General features: G+C 38.5%; 1 long non-coding RNA gene across 1 annotated transcript in view; it reads right to left on the reverse strand.

Annotated features, from left to right (window-relative positions):
• Nucleotides 1-4,664: 4,664 nt before the first annotated feature.
• Nucleotides 4,665-13,580, reverse strand: part of LOC109954650 (uncharacterized) — a 31,465-nt gene continuing 22,549 nt past the window's right edge. Inside the window, exon 6 of the long non-coding RNA XR_002274161.1 lies at nt 4,665-5,098. This is a non-coding gene — a long non-coding RNA (uncharacterized LOC109954650). The remainder of the gene's footprint in view (nt 5,099-13,580) is intronic.

Below are 13,580 nucleotides of genomic sequence, written 5' to 3' on the forward strand. Positions count from 1 at the left end.
ACTTGTGAAAGTGGATGCCAAATGAGTTTGCTGAAACATACGCAGTAGAACTGCAAGACTTACTCAATTTTGAACCCCCCACAATCACTGGTCTCCCACTTAGACCTACGATACCTTGTTTAAATCAGAATCTGAATTTAGATGAGAGAAAGGGAAAATAAGCTTTATTGAAGGAAGGTATGGTAGGAAGAGAATTTGACTAAATTAAGGCCAAGAATTAAATGACAAAGGATAGAAATCCAGACTCTCAGGGCTGACTTAATTACTACAAACACTTACCTTCAACTGGATAGCATATTGCATAATGCGTTCAACTGTTTAACAAAGCAACTCAGTCACAGTAGTGCCAAACCTCTTCCCTGCAGCTCAACTCTGCCCTCACTTTTAAAACCCATTTAGTGACTTTGCTAAACTTGTCCTGAAGTCATTAAGTTGTATAAATGTGTAAATGTTTGCTCTTGCATTGTCATAGCAATGCCTTCAACAACACACAGCCTCTAACACAAATGTATGAGCTCCCAGAAAGAGTATTTGTGTTTCTAGCTCTTTACTTTCTTATTTTTTAAAATAAATGTTGGATAATTAATTTAGTGTTGACTGTTTCATGATTCTGCAGCTCTTATCGGGGGGGATATAAACCCTGTAAACAACAAACAATCATTTATAAACAGCAAGTGCCAACAATCTTTACATGGGTTTACTCTGTTGTAGTCTGTTGTATATCATACATTACCCTACATACTGTATCTTACTGTAAATATTAATTGTACATATCTATCAGTAAATTAGTTCTGACTGTACAGACTGTAGATACTGCGCACTCTGCACTGCTGTTATTGCACTTCTGGTTAGATGCTAAACCGCATTTCGTTGCCTTGTACTTGTACATGGGTAATGACAATAAAGTTGAATCTAATCTTATCTAATCTACTTGAAAAAACAAAAAAGACTGTGTGCCATAGTTGGCAGTATAAGAAGCATCATAACTGCAGCTTTCTCAGAACTGCAAGGCAAGTCAAAACACATGAGGACCTCTTTGGTCTCTACTACAGTGTGCTGATTTACACACAGTCTCTGCAAAAGAGACATCTTCTAAACAGATGGTTACAATGGACTTGTGACATCCACAAAAACCTTTCAATGTGCGCTGTCCATCCATATGCTCAGTTTGTTTAGACATATTTTCACAAAAATATTCCAAAATACACAAATTCCATTTGATGCTAGAAAAAAATGGCTATTTATGTGAACAGTAAACTCTAAAATAAAACTAAATGCATTGACACCTGATTACATGCAGAAGCCCATTTTAATCTAATATGTGAGTGACAGACTCTGGACCTCCAAGAAAAAGTAATATATACAGTATAGAGGTAATAAAGTGTAAATACATATAATATTCTGTATATTTACATCTTGTGTTGGTGAGCATACAGTACTTATACTAACCATCTAATCATAAAATGTCAGAAATACTTTCTAAATGCCACCATACCTGCCTAAGTAATGCTTTTTTTACACAATGCTTGCTTGTTCAATACTTTTATTTCAGGCATCCTTGAAGTCAATATGAATGCTTAATATTTTAACTTAATAGAATACACTGAAATTTAAATGTAAAACATTTTGAGAACCGACTTCAGCCAGTTGTACTTTGAGACGCATCATCACTTTACAAAGCATCATTGGTTTAAAGCAAAGATGTTTGCCATGAGTGTGACTGTGACCAATGGCAGACATTTTGTTCGCCTATTGCAATTTCACATTTTTCATTCAGTAGTTCTTTATTATGTGATGCTGAAGGCCAAAATAGTCTTTACCTCTATCAAAATGGTTCTTCAACAAAACAGAGCTACCACTCACTGATTATATAACACTATGTGAAACATTTTGCAGTGTAATATTCAGATGAGACAAAAGTGGACAAGAGGATTGAATAAACATGCATGAGCCTAATCACTGATGGTATATGCATTATCATTATAAACATATGCTGTATATAATTGTGTGTATTCAATTCTGTAAGATGATAATATTTTTCTAAAAAAAAAAAAATTTGCGTTTGTAAAAATGTGTTCGCTTCTGTGAAACAACTTTATCCATTTCTTCTTCTATAGCTGCACTTCTACTGCTGGGACCTAACGAACGGTACACCCTGCGCTTGCCATAACCGTCACCCAACATAACCGCACGAGCTGATGTGGACCATTTTGCTTTGCTTTTCCACTGTTTTTCCCTGTGTCGGCCTCTGTTTAGATGAAGGCGGGGCTGCGTTCCTCGCACCCACACACACGCAACTGAGCAGAGCATGTGAGTCAAGGATCACATGCAACAAAATCAGCCAGTAACAGAGACTGTATGAGCAGTTTATCCAACAGCTGCTAAACAAGACAGAACACAAACTTTCACCAATGTGACACCTTCACTGTGTGTCACTTGTTAAAGTCCTCATTTTACCTTTGAACCAACAAGCGAAGTCCTTGATCGTTTACCTCTAAACCAGTGTACATATGCTTGCACACAGCGTTTGTAATCCTAATAGCTCACTGAGACGTGACGACACTGACATATAACTAATCACCGGTGACAGCTCTGCAAGCACCCACCGCCTCCCCCTTCATGTCCTAGAACTTGATTTTAATACTACCTCCTGATGGGGTAGCCTCCAAAGCAGGAAGAGACCACTGGAAACAAACTCAAAACCCAGGACAAGTGTTACATGGGTCATCACATTTTTGTAGGTTCCTATGATAGAAAAACCCCATATGAGATGGACTGAGATGAAGGTGAATACAGAAGTAGGGATCTACAGGTAGAGCTTTGGAGAACTCAGCTGGAGGCCAGATGTAGACCTGGAGATAGTTGCAGGCAGGGGGTCTATTAACACTTAGGGGAGCCATGCTTGACAGCTCTTTACTCATATGGGCCCCACAGGGAAGCTTGTTCTCGCTCCAGCTCTGTTGTGATGGTCAATACCAGTGCTTCCAGGGACATCTGGATGTGAGCCGGGATATTCAGTCACTGTAAGAAAACTTCTTCGTGTTTAATCCAGTGTAATACTGGAACAGGGTATTATTTTTCTTTTCTTCCTTTTTTTTTGCTGAGCTCAGCCAATGAAAGCTGTAGGCCTTTAAATATTGTGGCGGCCCTGACCGGCTGCCGATGTTCGTGTGTTATGTTGTGTGCAAATGGGTTTGACACTGTTGTGAAAGCTGTGCATGTATTGGTTACCACTTACTGTGTGTGTTACCGCTGTTTTCTGCGAAATGCCGCGCTGTTCTGGCCAATGTGGGATGGGGGGAGAAACAGGTGCGGGAGGGTATAAGAGGGATGACAGGTGGGCGTTTTTTTTTTTGGTTCTGTTGGAGGGCGATGGTGAAGTTCGGGAGATGTGTTGTTTATTCTTTCATTATTTTATTTAGAGAGCACGTGGTGCCAGTTTGGACAGCGTTTTCATTTGTCTCCATACCGCGTTCAATAAAACCACAAAAGACAAACCAGGTGTTCTCCTCCTTGTTGAGCCAGGTGCCGGCACACTGCTGGCTAGTTAACTGTCAAGTATAGGACAGGGTCAGGCCAGCTCCTCTCAACCGAACCAGCGGTCGTCAAAATATTAATGTAAGTGCAATGCATGTAAACCTACATGTAGACTCACAGTGCTACTGAGGCCTCATGTATTAAAAGCAATGTGTAGTAATCATGAGACCATCAAGCACATATCGTCCTCATTATGCCAAGACAGCTGAGGGCCATGGCGCTAACAAAGCAATAACGTCAGTGCATTCTAACTGAGTTTGGCCATTTTACTCTGCATGTTATAGATGTGAATCATGAACAATGAGGCAAGCTCTTGTTAAATGCACAAAGCATTATGCTGCTTTGTGCATGTGGTGCAATTGCATGCAAGTTAGTTTGTTAAATGTGCCAAGCTCAAGCCACTTTCAAGTCTGAACTGAAAACTGTTGTTTTCCTGTGCCTTTGAGTGGTTCAGGGAAACTTACAACTTATTACTGCAATGTAACTGCTAGATAATTGTGTTTCAGATCTTCTTTGTCTATTTCTTTCTATTTTCATTCTATGTAGCTTATCTAATTTTAATGTTTTATTTTCATTTTGGCTTAACTGATTTTATTCTGCTTTTAATGATTGTTGTTTTTATTGCTGTTACTGTTTTTCTTTGCCTATGTAAAGCACTTTGAATTGCCTCTGTGTATAAACCATGCTATATAAACAAGCAGCTGTGCTTAGCTGTCCAGTACTATTTGTGTTTAAAGAAAAAAAAGCTAGTCCTATGAACACAATGTAAACCACTTCACCTATACTCAAGTCTCCACAATCAGTGGTTCATAATCAAACAGAAGGTATAGTATATGCTCTAAATGCACAGGAAAACATAGTGCACATACTACCATATACTCTGTTCAGACTTACTCTTAGACTACACCAGTGAAGGACAAGCTGTGTATTACAAGCTGTCATCAACATCAGTGCAGAACATGCTCAGAAGGTGTTATATGATGACCTAATCAACAATTTTGACTTGACTTGACTTGAATTTTGCAACAAAGTAATGCATGTGCCTCTGAAACCTGTGATATGTCCAACTTGATGCTAAAAAAATACAGGGGGAAACAGAAGACCCAAACATGGGAATCTTTTCCATCATTAGCTTACTGTACCTGCCCTTGTTCTTGTATTTAAATATTGTCACAGTTAGTTAGGTAAAACAGAAAATATCCAGAGACTCCATATGTCCAGCCTCTACAGTTTCTGTGCAATGACATATTTGAAAGATGAGCTCGTAGATAATAACCCCTCTGCAGACGCAATGCTGCCTCACAACTGAGAATTATATAAATACCTTTCTATGTGTGTGGTGTTTAATATGTGTGTACATGTGTGGGTGATATTTTACCTTGAGCCAATGTGGCAGTTTCCCTTTCACAATGGATTCAAAAGGGAGTTCATCTTTGTGTCAGTCCAATCCATCTCACCCAGCTGTTCTCAGAAAACTGATATGCCTATGAATATTTGCCCCCATCCTCATGTAGATGTGTCTTAATGGACTCTGACAGATGTGTGGCTGTTATTGATGTCTCTGCAAGGCATAATGAAAGTAAAATCACTCCTCAACAATAGGTGACAGGTAAATGGTGAAAATATTTGCCCACTCTTGACAGGTTAACATGTATTAAAAAAAATACCCTACCGTACCTAGACTGGAGTCATTAGTCAACTAGTAACATTAAATTCATTTTATCTGAGACACCTCATGGAAATATATATAATGAGTTTCTGCTTTATAATCATCTGATGATCTTGCCCATGCAGGAGGATTTTTAATGACACATTCCTGGGCAGACATTCCAAATTAAACCTTACACTAAGTAAAAAAAATAATAATAATAACAATGACAATTTTGTAACTAAAGTTGCTAATTTAGAAATTTCCTCCATATTTTCCGGAATGCAGGTGGCCAGCACAGAAATTCTAAGCACCTCTCAGCTATGGTCATCATTAATTAAGGCGGCTGTGTTCTGACTTATTGACCCCCATAGCTCAAGGGATTTTGATGGGTTATGCAGGAGCTCATGGAATCTGGCCTGTGGCCCAAGTTCTTTCCATTTCGGTCATCAGCAGTGTTTGATGCATGGCAATTTAAATCCTCTCGTCTAATTAAATGTGATCTGCACTTGTGCTAAATGACTTTTTCTTCTGCTCGCTGAGAGATATCAGCTGCCTCTCACACAAGGTGACATTCCACTTTTCCATTATGCAGGATTATAACAGGTAGGTAGGACTCTGAGGATATAGTGTATGTAGAGGGCTGCTACCATACTGGAAGTCCCTTTTTTTATTTCTGGTGAATAAGTAATGGTGATGAGCAGACGGCTAGCCAGGGGGAATCGAAGGGATTTGGGGTTTAATTCACAGCTTAGCGACCCCATATCTGGTGTCAGCACAATGCAAAGTTCATTGCTAAAGCATTAATAAAATAATGCCATCAGTCAGCCAACAGTCAAAGCAAAAATGTTGAATTCTAATACCCTTTGTGGTCAATGCTTGAACTCTGGGACGGAGCAGGATGGAGAGAGAGAGAAGTTTCAACACAAATGACAAATTTGTATCATGATTCGCAAATAAAAACAAGCTACACGGCCATTTGCAAAACAACTATCTCTGTAATGAACTGTAATAATCATCTGTGACCCTGAAGGTACAACAAATAGCTCATTAAAAAACATTAATAAAGGATTATTGTCATAAAATAGTCATTATTAAAAGTCCTTATATTTATCTCTGAACCTTTTAAGTTCAGCATATTGACTAATGCATATATTGTGTCAGAAAACGCCTTTTCTACCGCACATCAACCAGATATAGAATGTTAAAATAGTATCAAACTCCACACATAAATGTAACTAAATCCACACTTGTCAGGGAATTCATGTGTGCAGATTCAATAATACTGTAAACCAGACAGAATATATAAATTAATTTTAAAATTATTAAATAAAACTTCACCACATATGCAAGCACCAGGTTGTTATATGAAAGCAATATTTTTAGCGAAATCAGAGGCACAGAACAAAAGATTTTACTTTTTAGAGATTTTATAATTGTTGCTTCTGCATTTTCCTCTCTGCCATCCTTACATAAATGTGTTTATCTTTGCTGTCAAAAGGGTTTTCAAAGGTCTATTCTCACCTTTTATTTAACATTTGGAACCTTGTTGGGGGCCTAACAGTAATCAGTGGAAAGTGTGCTCCTGCCCTCACCTTCTAACAAGTGTTTTGTAGACCAGTCCTCTTATTTTTGCACTGCATACAGTACATACATTTTCCTGTGTGCTGAACCAGTCACACAGGATTTATGGGAACTGTTTCTAATAAATGGGAAGTGGTGATATTGCATCCACTTCTGTTACATTTAACACATGCTACAACATTTTTCTGGCCAATCCTCAACAGTCAAGCATCCACTGCCTGAAAAAAAAATGCACAGGGCTCAAACTGTGCTATGGCAGTACACTGACTGTTTGGCCCTGCTGAGGATGAGACATCATCGCTGGAAACAAACACTTTCAAGGCTGCCGCTTAGAAGCAATTTTTTGAATATAACACATCTTCCTCTGTTTCTTGTATCCAAACATGAGCAGTGGGTTAATTGCTCTTCCAAGCTTTTGTTCAATTGGCCTGCGGTGCAGTGACCTTTGCCAATAAATCTATTCCCTTTGCTCTTATGGTTAAGTTGCTGAGCAGTAAAAACCAGGCTACTAACTTTGTCCCAGCTAGCAGAGTTTCTTCTAAAAAAAAAAACAACAACACATAGCTGCACTAAACTAACTGGCAATATATTTTTTGCACCATGAAAAGGCCATTTTGTTGTTTGTAATGTGGAAAAATATCCAAATTCTCAAATTTAAAAAATGTAAAACAATAATAAAAAAAATTGTTTGTGATTTTCAAGTTTGTTTATCCCGTATTGTCAGAGCTGGCGCTAGCGGCAGAGATAGTCAGGAGTTCACCTGTTATTTTGGTGAAATGAGTGAACCAAAAGCTACATATTAGTTACAGTTAATACTTCCTAGAATATTCCCGAGTGACATGCTAGCTAGATACTTGCCAGCAGCTTAATCAAGTTGGCTTTCACCAACTACCCGCACACAAATCCAATCACACTCGCAACATCTGCCTTGGTTAGTGCCCATGAAGCCCGAGGAGGATCTTGAAAAGGATGGCAGAGGCAGACACCTCTGCCAACACTGACCCTATCAATAAGGGAGTTTGAAGGATGTCTCAAGAAAGACCTGTCATAGCTCTAATGGGCCAAAACATAACAACATGAGACACTATAAGGTAAACCTGGGAATGCAGAAGTAACTGGATGCCCTGCATGGCACCACTTTGAAATGACTTGGCAAAATTTCTATGCCAGCAAAAAAAAAAAAAGAAAAACACAGAACAAATTACATTTGTTTAAGTGTTCAAGCAATGGATGCATTTTTAAAAAAAGCCTTACAAATGCAGCTACTGTGGAGTGACCTTTCAGATGCACAAGTGGTTTTTCTGTTAACAGTGATGATGATGGTATTTTTGAATGGCTACTAAAGTACAGCTTTGTGTGTTTTAAATAATTTGCATTATTATTATTATTGTTATTATTATTGTTGTGTAAAAGTCACAGAAAATGGTGTACTGTCACAAGCTGTTAGGAACTGGCATCAATCTTCTCTGTTATGGAGCTGGTTCTGTGCCATCTCATAAAAAAGAAGCATACCTTTTGTAGTTTCTGTTGAGAGGTGGGCTGGTACATTCTATTCAAATTCTTGAATTTCAATTCAAGCTAAAGTGCATGCATCAGCAATCTTTTGTTGGCATGAGGAGTTAGGAGAAGGGACTGTTTGTCTTGAATGATTAAGGAACTGAGTCCACTAATCAGTTTCTCTGTCCCTCAGTGGGAATTGCTTTTGGTTACTATGGTTCTTTCAAAAAAGCCTTTCCAGCACATTTGGCACATTTCTAAAGTCACCGACAATTAATATGGTCCAACTACCTCTGTTGACCTCAACAAAAACTGTGAGTAATTTGTGTACTTTTTGGTAAACCTGAATTGCATATTTAAAAGTACATGTCTAAGTAGTGGCTCAAAGAGAATCCATCCCTCTTGCCTAATAACTTTGGCTCTAACACACCAGCACTACACACTCAATCCTCCTATCCATAAAGATGGCTGGGACAGTGGCAGAGACATTACATAATTTGCCCCAGGAAAAAGGCATATTAAAATGGGATTTTCCTACAGCTATTTGTATGCATTCCTTAAGAATTGTTCTGGCATTGATCCTTGTTAGGTGCAGCATGCATAAAAGACATTTGTGGTCGATTCCCCTGTTCATTTATCACCTTTACCTGCTGGCTGTGTCTGAGATTCTCTTCAGGGCTGTGCTTAAAATTTGAGTAAAGATGTTTGCGTCTCAGAGCTCAAATGCTGGCCACTGCAGTGGGCTTGTACTGTATGTTCAATACAAGAGCCACCTTGTTCTTCTAGCCAGCTTCTACTAAAAACAGGATAGGTGTGGCAGATCATTATTGGCTAACCTGTTGAGATTTATTGCAGTGTGTGTCATTGGACAGCCCCACTGGATAGATAGATTTGAGTCTTCACACTGTATCAGTGCAGCGGGGTACATAGCCAGCGGCCTTAGTCCCTTAAGAAAGTGTTCTGCCTTAAGTCTGTGCAAAATTGAAAGACTGTAACTGTAGCCCTAAAGGTGTGTTTATGAGCACAGTTTGATGGTAAAATGGTCCCATATTTGCTCTGGGTGGTTTAAGTATAGACACACAGGGTTTTATGACTCAAATTTATAAAGGTACGTAGATAAGACAAAAAAGTTTGAAGAAAACTAACAGAAAAAATTTACTCTGTAGTATGGTTTGAGCTCAGTCTGAGGCTGAGCTGTCACAGAAACACCCACACAGCACACTCAGTCACTGCGTGCATTGCTAGCTAGCTACAGCTAATGTCAACTAACTAGATAATTTTGCACAAACATAACTCAAGACCCTCTAGTCCTAGAGGCTCCATCAGTGAGAGGTGGTGTAGCTGCTCATGCCAGTGATCACCAAATCATAAATGTTTTGTGATTCTATCATTACATATAAATGGGAAACCTGATCTATAACTCATCTTTTGCATTTGAGGGTAAGTTTTCAGGAACATCTACTATAGTCATGTGTATATTTTCTATTATTGTACACTGTACAGTACATCCAAAGACCAGTACATCAAAGCCCATTGGAACCATGAAAAGGCTGGTTTTGCCTTACAGCATATACAGTACAAGTTTCCTTTGATCCATTTGAAAAAACAGCACATCACAACACAGTAATAAAAAAAAAAACACCAAGAAAGCCTTAGTTGCCCATTTAAAGTCAAATGTATGATCATGAATCTTTGCATCCTTAGTGTCATACCCATCATTCTCTTCCCTTTGGTTTGTCCAGCGAAGACTCAGCTATCTTGATCATACTCGATTATTTTCCCAACTTTACAGGAACAAAGCAGTTCTTTATTCACTTAAGGAAACTGATACGTGCTGTCAGAGACTGTGGTATAAACCTACAATACAATGGTTACCTGATGCACAAGCTCTCTATTGTTATGAAACCATTCACTCAAAGCAGCAAAAATGATACTCACTAAATGGAACGACAATGTACAACTAACTCAAAAGAAACATCAATTGAGTCAGAATGTGTAATTTTTTAGCAGCTGTACATCCAACCAGAAGCACTTGTAGCCTGAAGTGTGCTTAGTGTCGTTGCCAATTTTGAAATGAATACCCTCTCTTAGCGTCCGATACCAGCATTAACAGGGAAATGGCTAGAGAAAATGGGAAAGTGGATAAACATGATCTATCACTTTATGCAAACATAAACAATCTGTTCACATTACAGCACCAATATTTAACAAACTTACAGTTCATCCCATAGTAATACCTTGAATACCACCAGCCAAAACAATACTTAATATCTGAAATCAAAGTGTTAATTTCAGCTAATGCACTGACTTTGAATGATTGAAAAGAAATGAATGCGACGAAATGTCAGGTCAATTTTAGCAGCAAAAGATTTCTTTGAAAAACGAAGCATTTGTTTGCACTCCAAGGTTTGGCTAAAGCTGTCTAGCCTGTGTGCACACTAATGTGATAAAAGGTCCCCTAAAATTAAGTCCCTGCTTGGTTGCAATATGTATTTTGATTGCCATTACAATGTATTTTACAATTGCAGGGTGAAGTTATACCCAAGACATATTTATGTGCTTTTGGGTTGAATTCTTGCAGTTTAAATAGCATTGAGACCATTTTGGAAGCAAAGGATTTGAATCGGTACTGAGTCCCAGGGGGTGGGGGTGGGGGGGGCAAATGGTCCTAATTCTAACAAATTGTTTCAATGCCAGTGGACTTCTTCCCAGATGTTCTTTTATAAATTGGGACATAATGCAGCAGTAAGTCAAAGCATCCCTCATTTTTTATGGGACAAACTCAATGATCTGTGTGCTGAGTGCAGGCTAGAAGACACACTCAGACTGGAACAGGCACATACAGACACTACACCTGCAGAATTGTAGGTCTAGTTAGCTGGCGATAGTGGGAAGGGGATATAAATGGCCCATAGCAGAACCATTCCCGGTGGGCAGATAGTGATAGTCAAGCAAGTTCAAGGTATAATCTCTGTTGGCCCATGAGGAGGACTAATGAGTGAGTGGAAGAAGGGGGAGGAAGATTATACTTTACATACTAACCTTGGCAACTGGGCCTGTCCTTTAATGACAGCATAATTCAGCGTTCACCTTGGGAGACTGCCACGGGTTTTGGTTTATGAGGTCACCTGGGTAACCTCAATCATTCAAGTGCATGCTCTGTCTTTGCTTCAGTGACCTGCCTCAACACACACACACACACACACACACACACACACACACACGTACACATGGAAACACACTGCCCCTGTGTTACAGATAGGCCGCTCACTGTCCCGTCACCACCAGCGGCAGAACAGGTCAGATCACAGTCTTCCATTGATAGCCCTCCCCCTTTGAGACCCTTATGCTGGACTGACTTGTAGTTAACCAGCAGAGTGATAGATGTCCATAAAACTCAGGATTAATCTCCCAGTTTCAGTAACAAGGCAGACTATCAGAGTACTGACTTCAGTATATAGATCATATTTATAACCCATACAATAAAACAGTTCATTATGTGTCTTTCCAATTCTACATGAATGAATCAACTGTTTTTTGTTTTGTTTTGTTTGTTTTTTAGCCTGTAATTTACTATTTGGAAAGCCCTTATATTATGGAATCAAGAATAGCCATTATGAAAGCAAAGGCCCTGTGACTGTGATTCAACCCAATCATTTTAATTAATGGATTTATTGGTATACTATAGAAATGAGTTTGTCACTAATGTGTCACATTTTCAGTGGTTATCTTCCTACAGATAGAAGTGTTTGTGTGCAGCAGAGGTGATAGAAAACCAAGCAGACATAATTCCTTTGATCAATACAGTGGTTATAGCTGAGCCACAGCGTAATGATTCAGTAAATCTACAGTATTCAATATTTCTCTTTCAAAATGGTGCTTTAACATCTTTATTGTGTGATTTGTTTATTCCTGGTGCTGCAGTGATTTTACTGCCATTTTACTTACCTTTAGAGCAGCCATTTTCTACTTCTAAATCTCTACCCTCCAACCATCACTAATTGATCTTAGATCTTATTACATATTGATCAAAAACAGGCTGCACTGCATCCGAGAACACTGTTTAATTAGATGATGTATATTTCATATTGCTCTTTTGCAATACAATACTACAAACTGATGTATTAGAATATCCATTATTCATAGAAAACGTTGATGCATTTTGACATATTTATTTTTCAGTCTGCATTGGCGGCCAAGCTATTTCACAAGATGCATGCATTTGACACTAATTTTTGGATGCATTGTGCGGTTGGGGCAAAGTGGCTCTCTTGTCTACATTATTAAAGCCCTCAGCTGTGCTTTTCTTGTTTTCAGCTGATGGAAATATACTATTATGAAGCTGTGGAGAGTTGTACCAACATAAATGTATTAACAGCTCCTGACTTGCTCTGGTGCAAAGTACAGGATGAGTATGCTTGACTCTACAAATATTGCCTGTGCTCCCTGTGTATACTGGAAAAGAGGCAAAGCTTGTGTGTCTATGTAGTGATCGGATCAGAGTTTATATTTCAAGTGTATGAAATCATCATTTGCACTTGTAATGTTAACTCTGTTAAGAATACAGAGCTGCACATGACCAGTGGATTAGGGAGGGGAAAAACATACATCTAATGGGACCAGTAAAATGAGGATTCACTAAATAAATGTTGTTGGCTAACAAAGCAGTTTTCAGATGGCAAAAAGGTGCTGCAGTAGTTGTCAATATTATTTAAGCTGCAATAGGCATTTACCAGGGTCACCATAAAGCGAAACTGTACTTGAGAAAATACTCGCATCCTCACTAATTGAAAAAACATTGATTTGTCCTATTTGTCCAGATGATTTTCTATTTCTTAGCAACCAGACCTCTGGCCAAAGAAAAAAGGACTAACCAGTAGCTCCTTTTGTTTTCCTTTTAGTTTTTCTATAAAGCACCTGAAATGGTAAATATCTTTGTAGTGTATTAATGTCATCTTACAAATTCTGTAAAGGAAGTTATACATTGATTTATACCCAGGTATAATTAGGAACCATCTAGAAACACAGCGAGTATGTTTTTACTCTTAAAATGCATACGTGTTACTATAAATAAATTTAAAAAAGGGATGCATCAAAGCAATCCATAAAAATGATCCTGGTAGTATTTTTTGACAATGAACATTGTTTATTTATGAAAAAGTACAGCTGTTCTATCACTCAATCTCCTGCCATCTCAATTACACTCAGTACTTAGTCTTGTCAGATTTAGCCATCCAGTCTTTTTAATGATGACTTCCAGCTCCTCTTTAGAATTTACTGAGAGCTTTGATGTGAGTTGCCACCTTAGATTGCA

Source organism: Monopterus albus, unplaced genomic scaffold (assembly GCF_001952655.1).
Source record: "Monopterus albus unplaced genomic scaffold, M_albus_1.0 scaffold2.1, whole genome shotgun sequence".
Classification (NCBI taxonomy): Eukaryota; Metazoa; Chordata; class Actinopteri; order Synbranchiformes; family Synbranchidae; genus Monopterus; species Monopterus albus.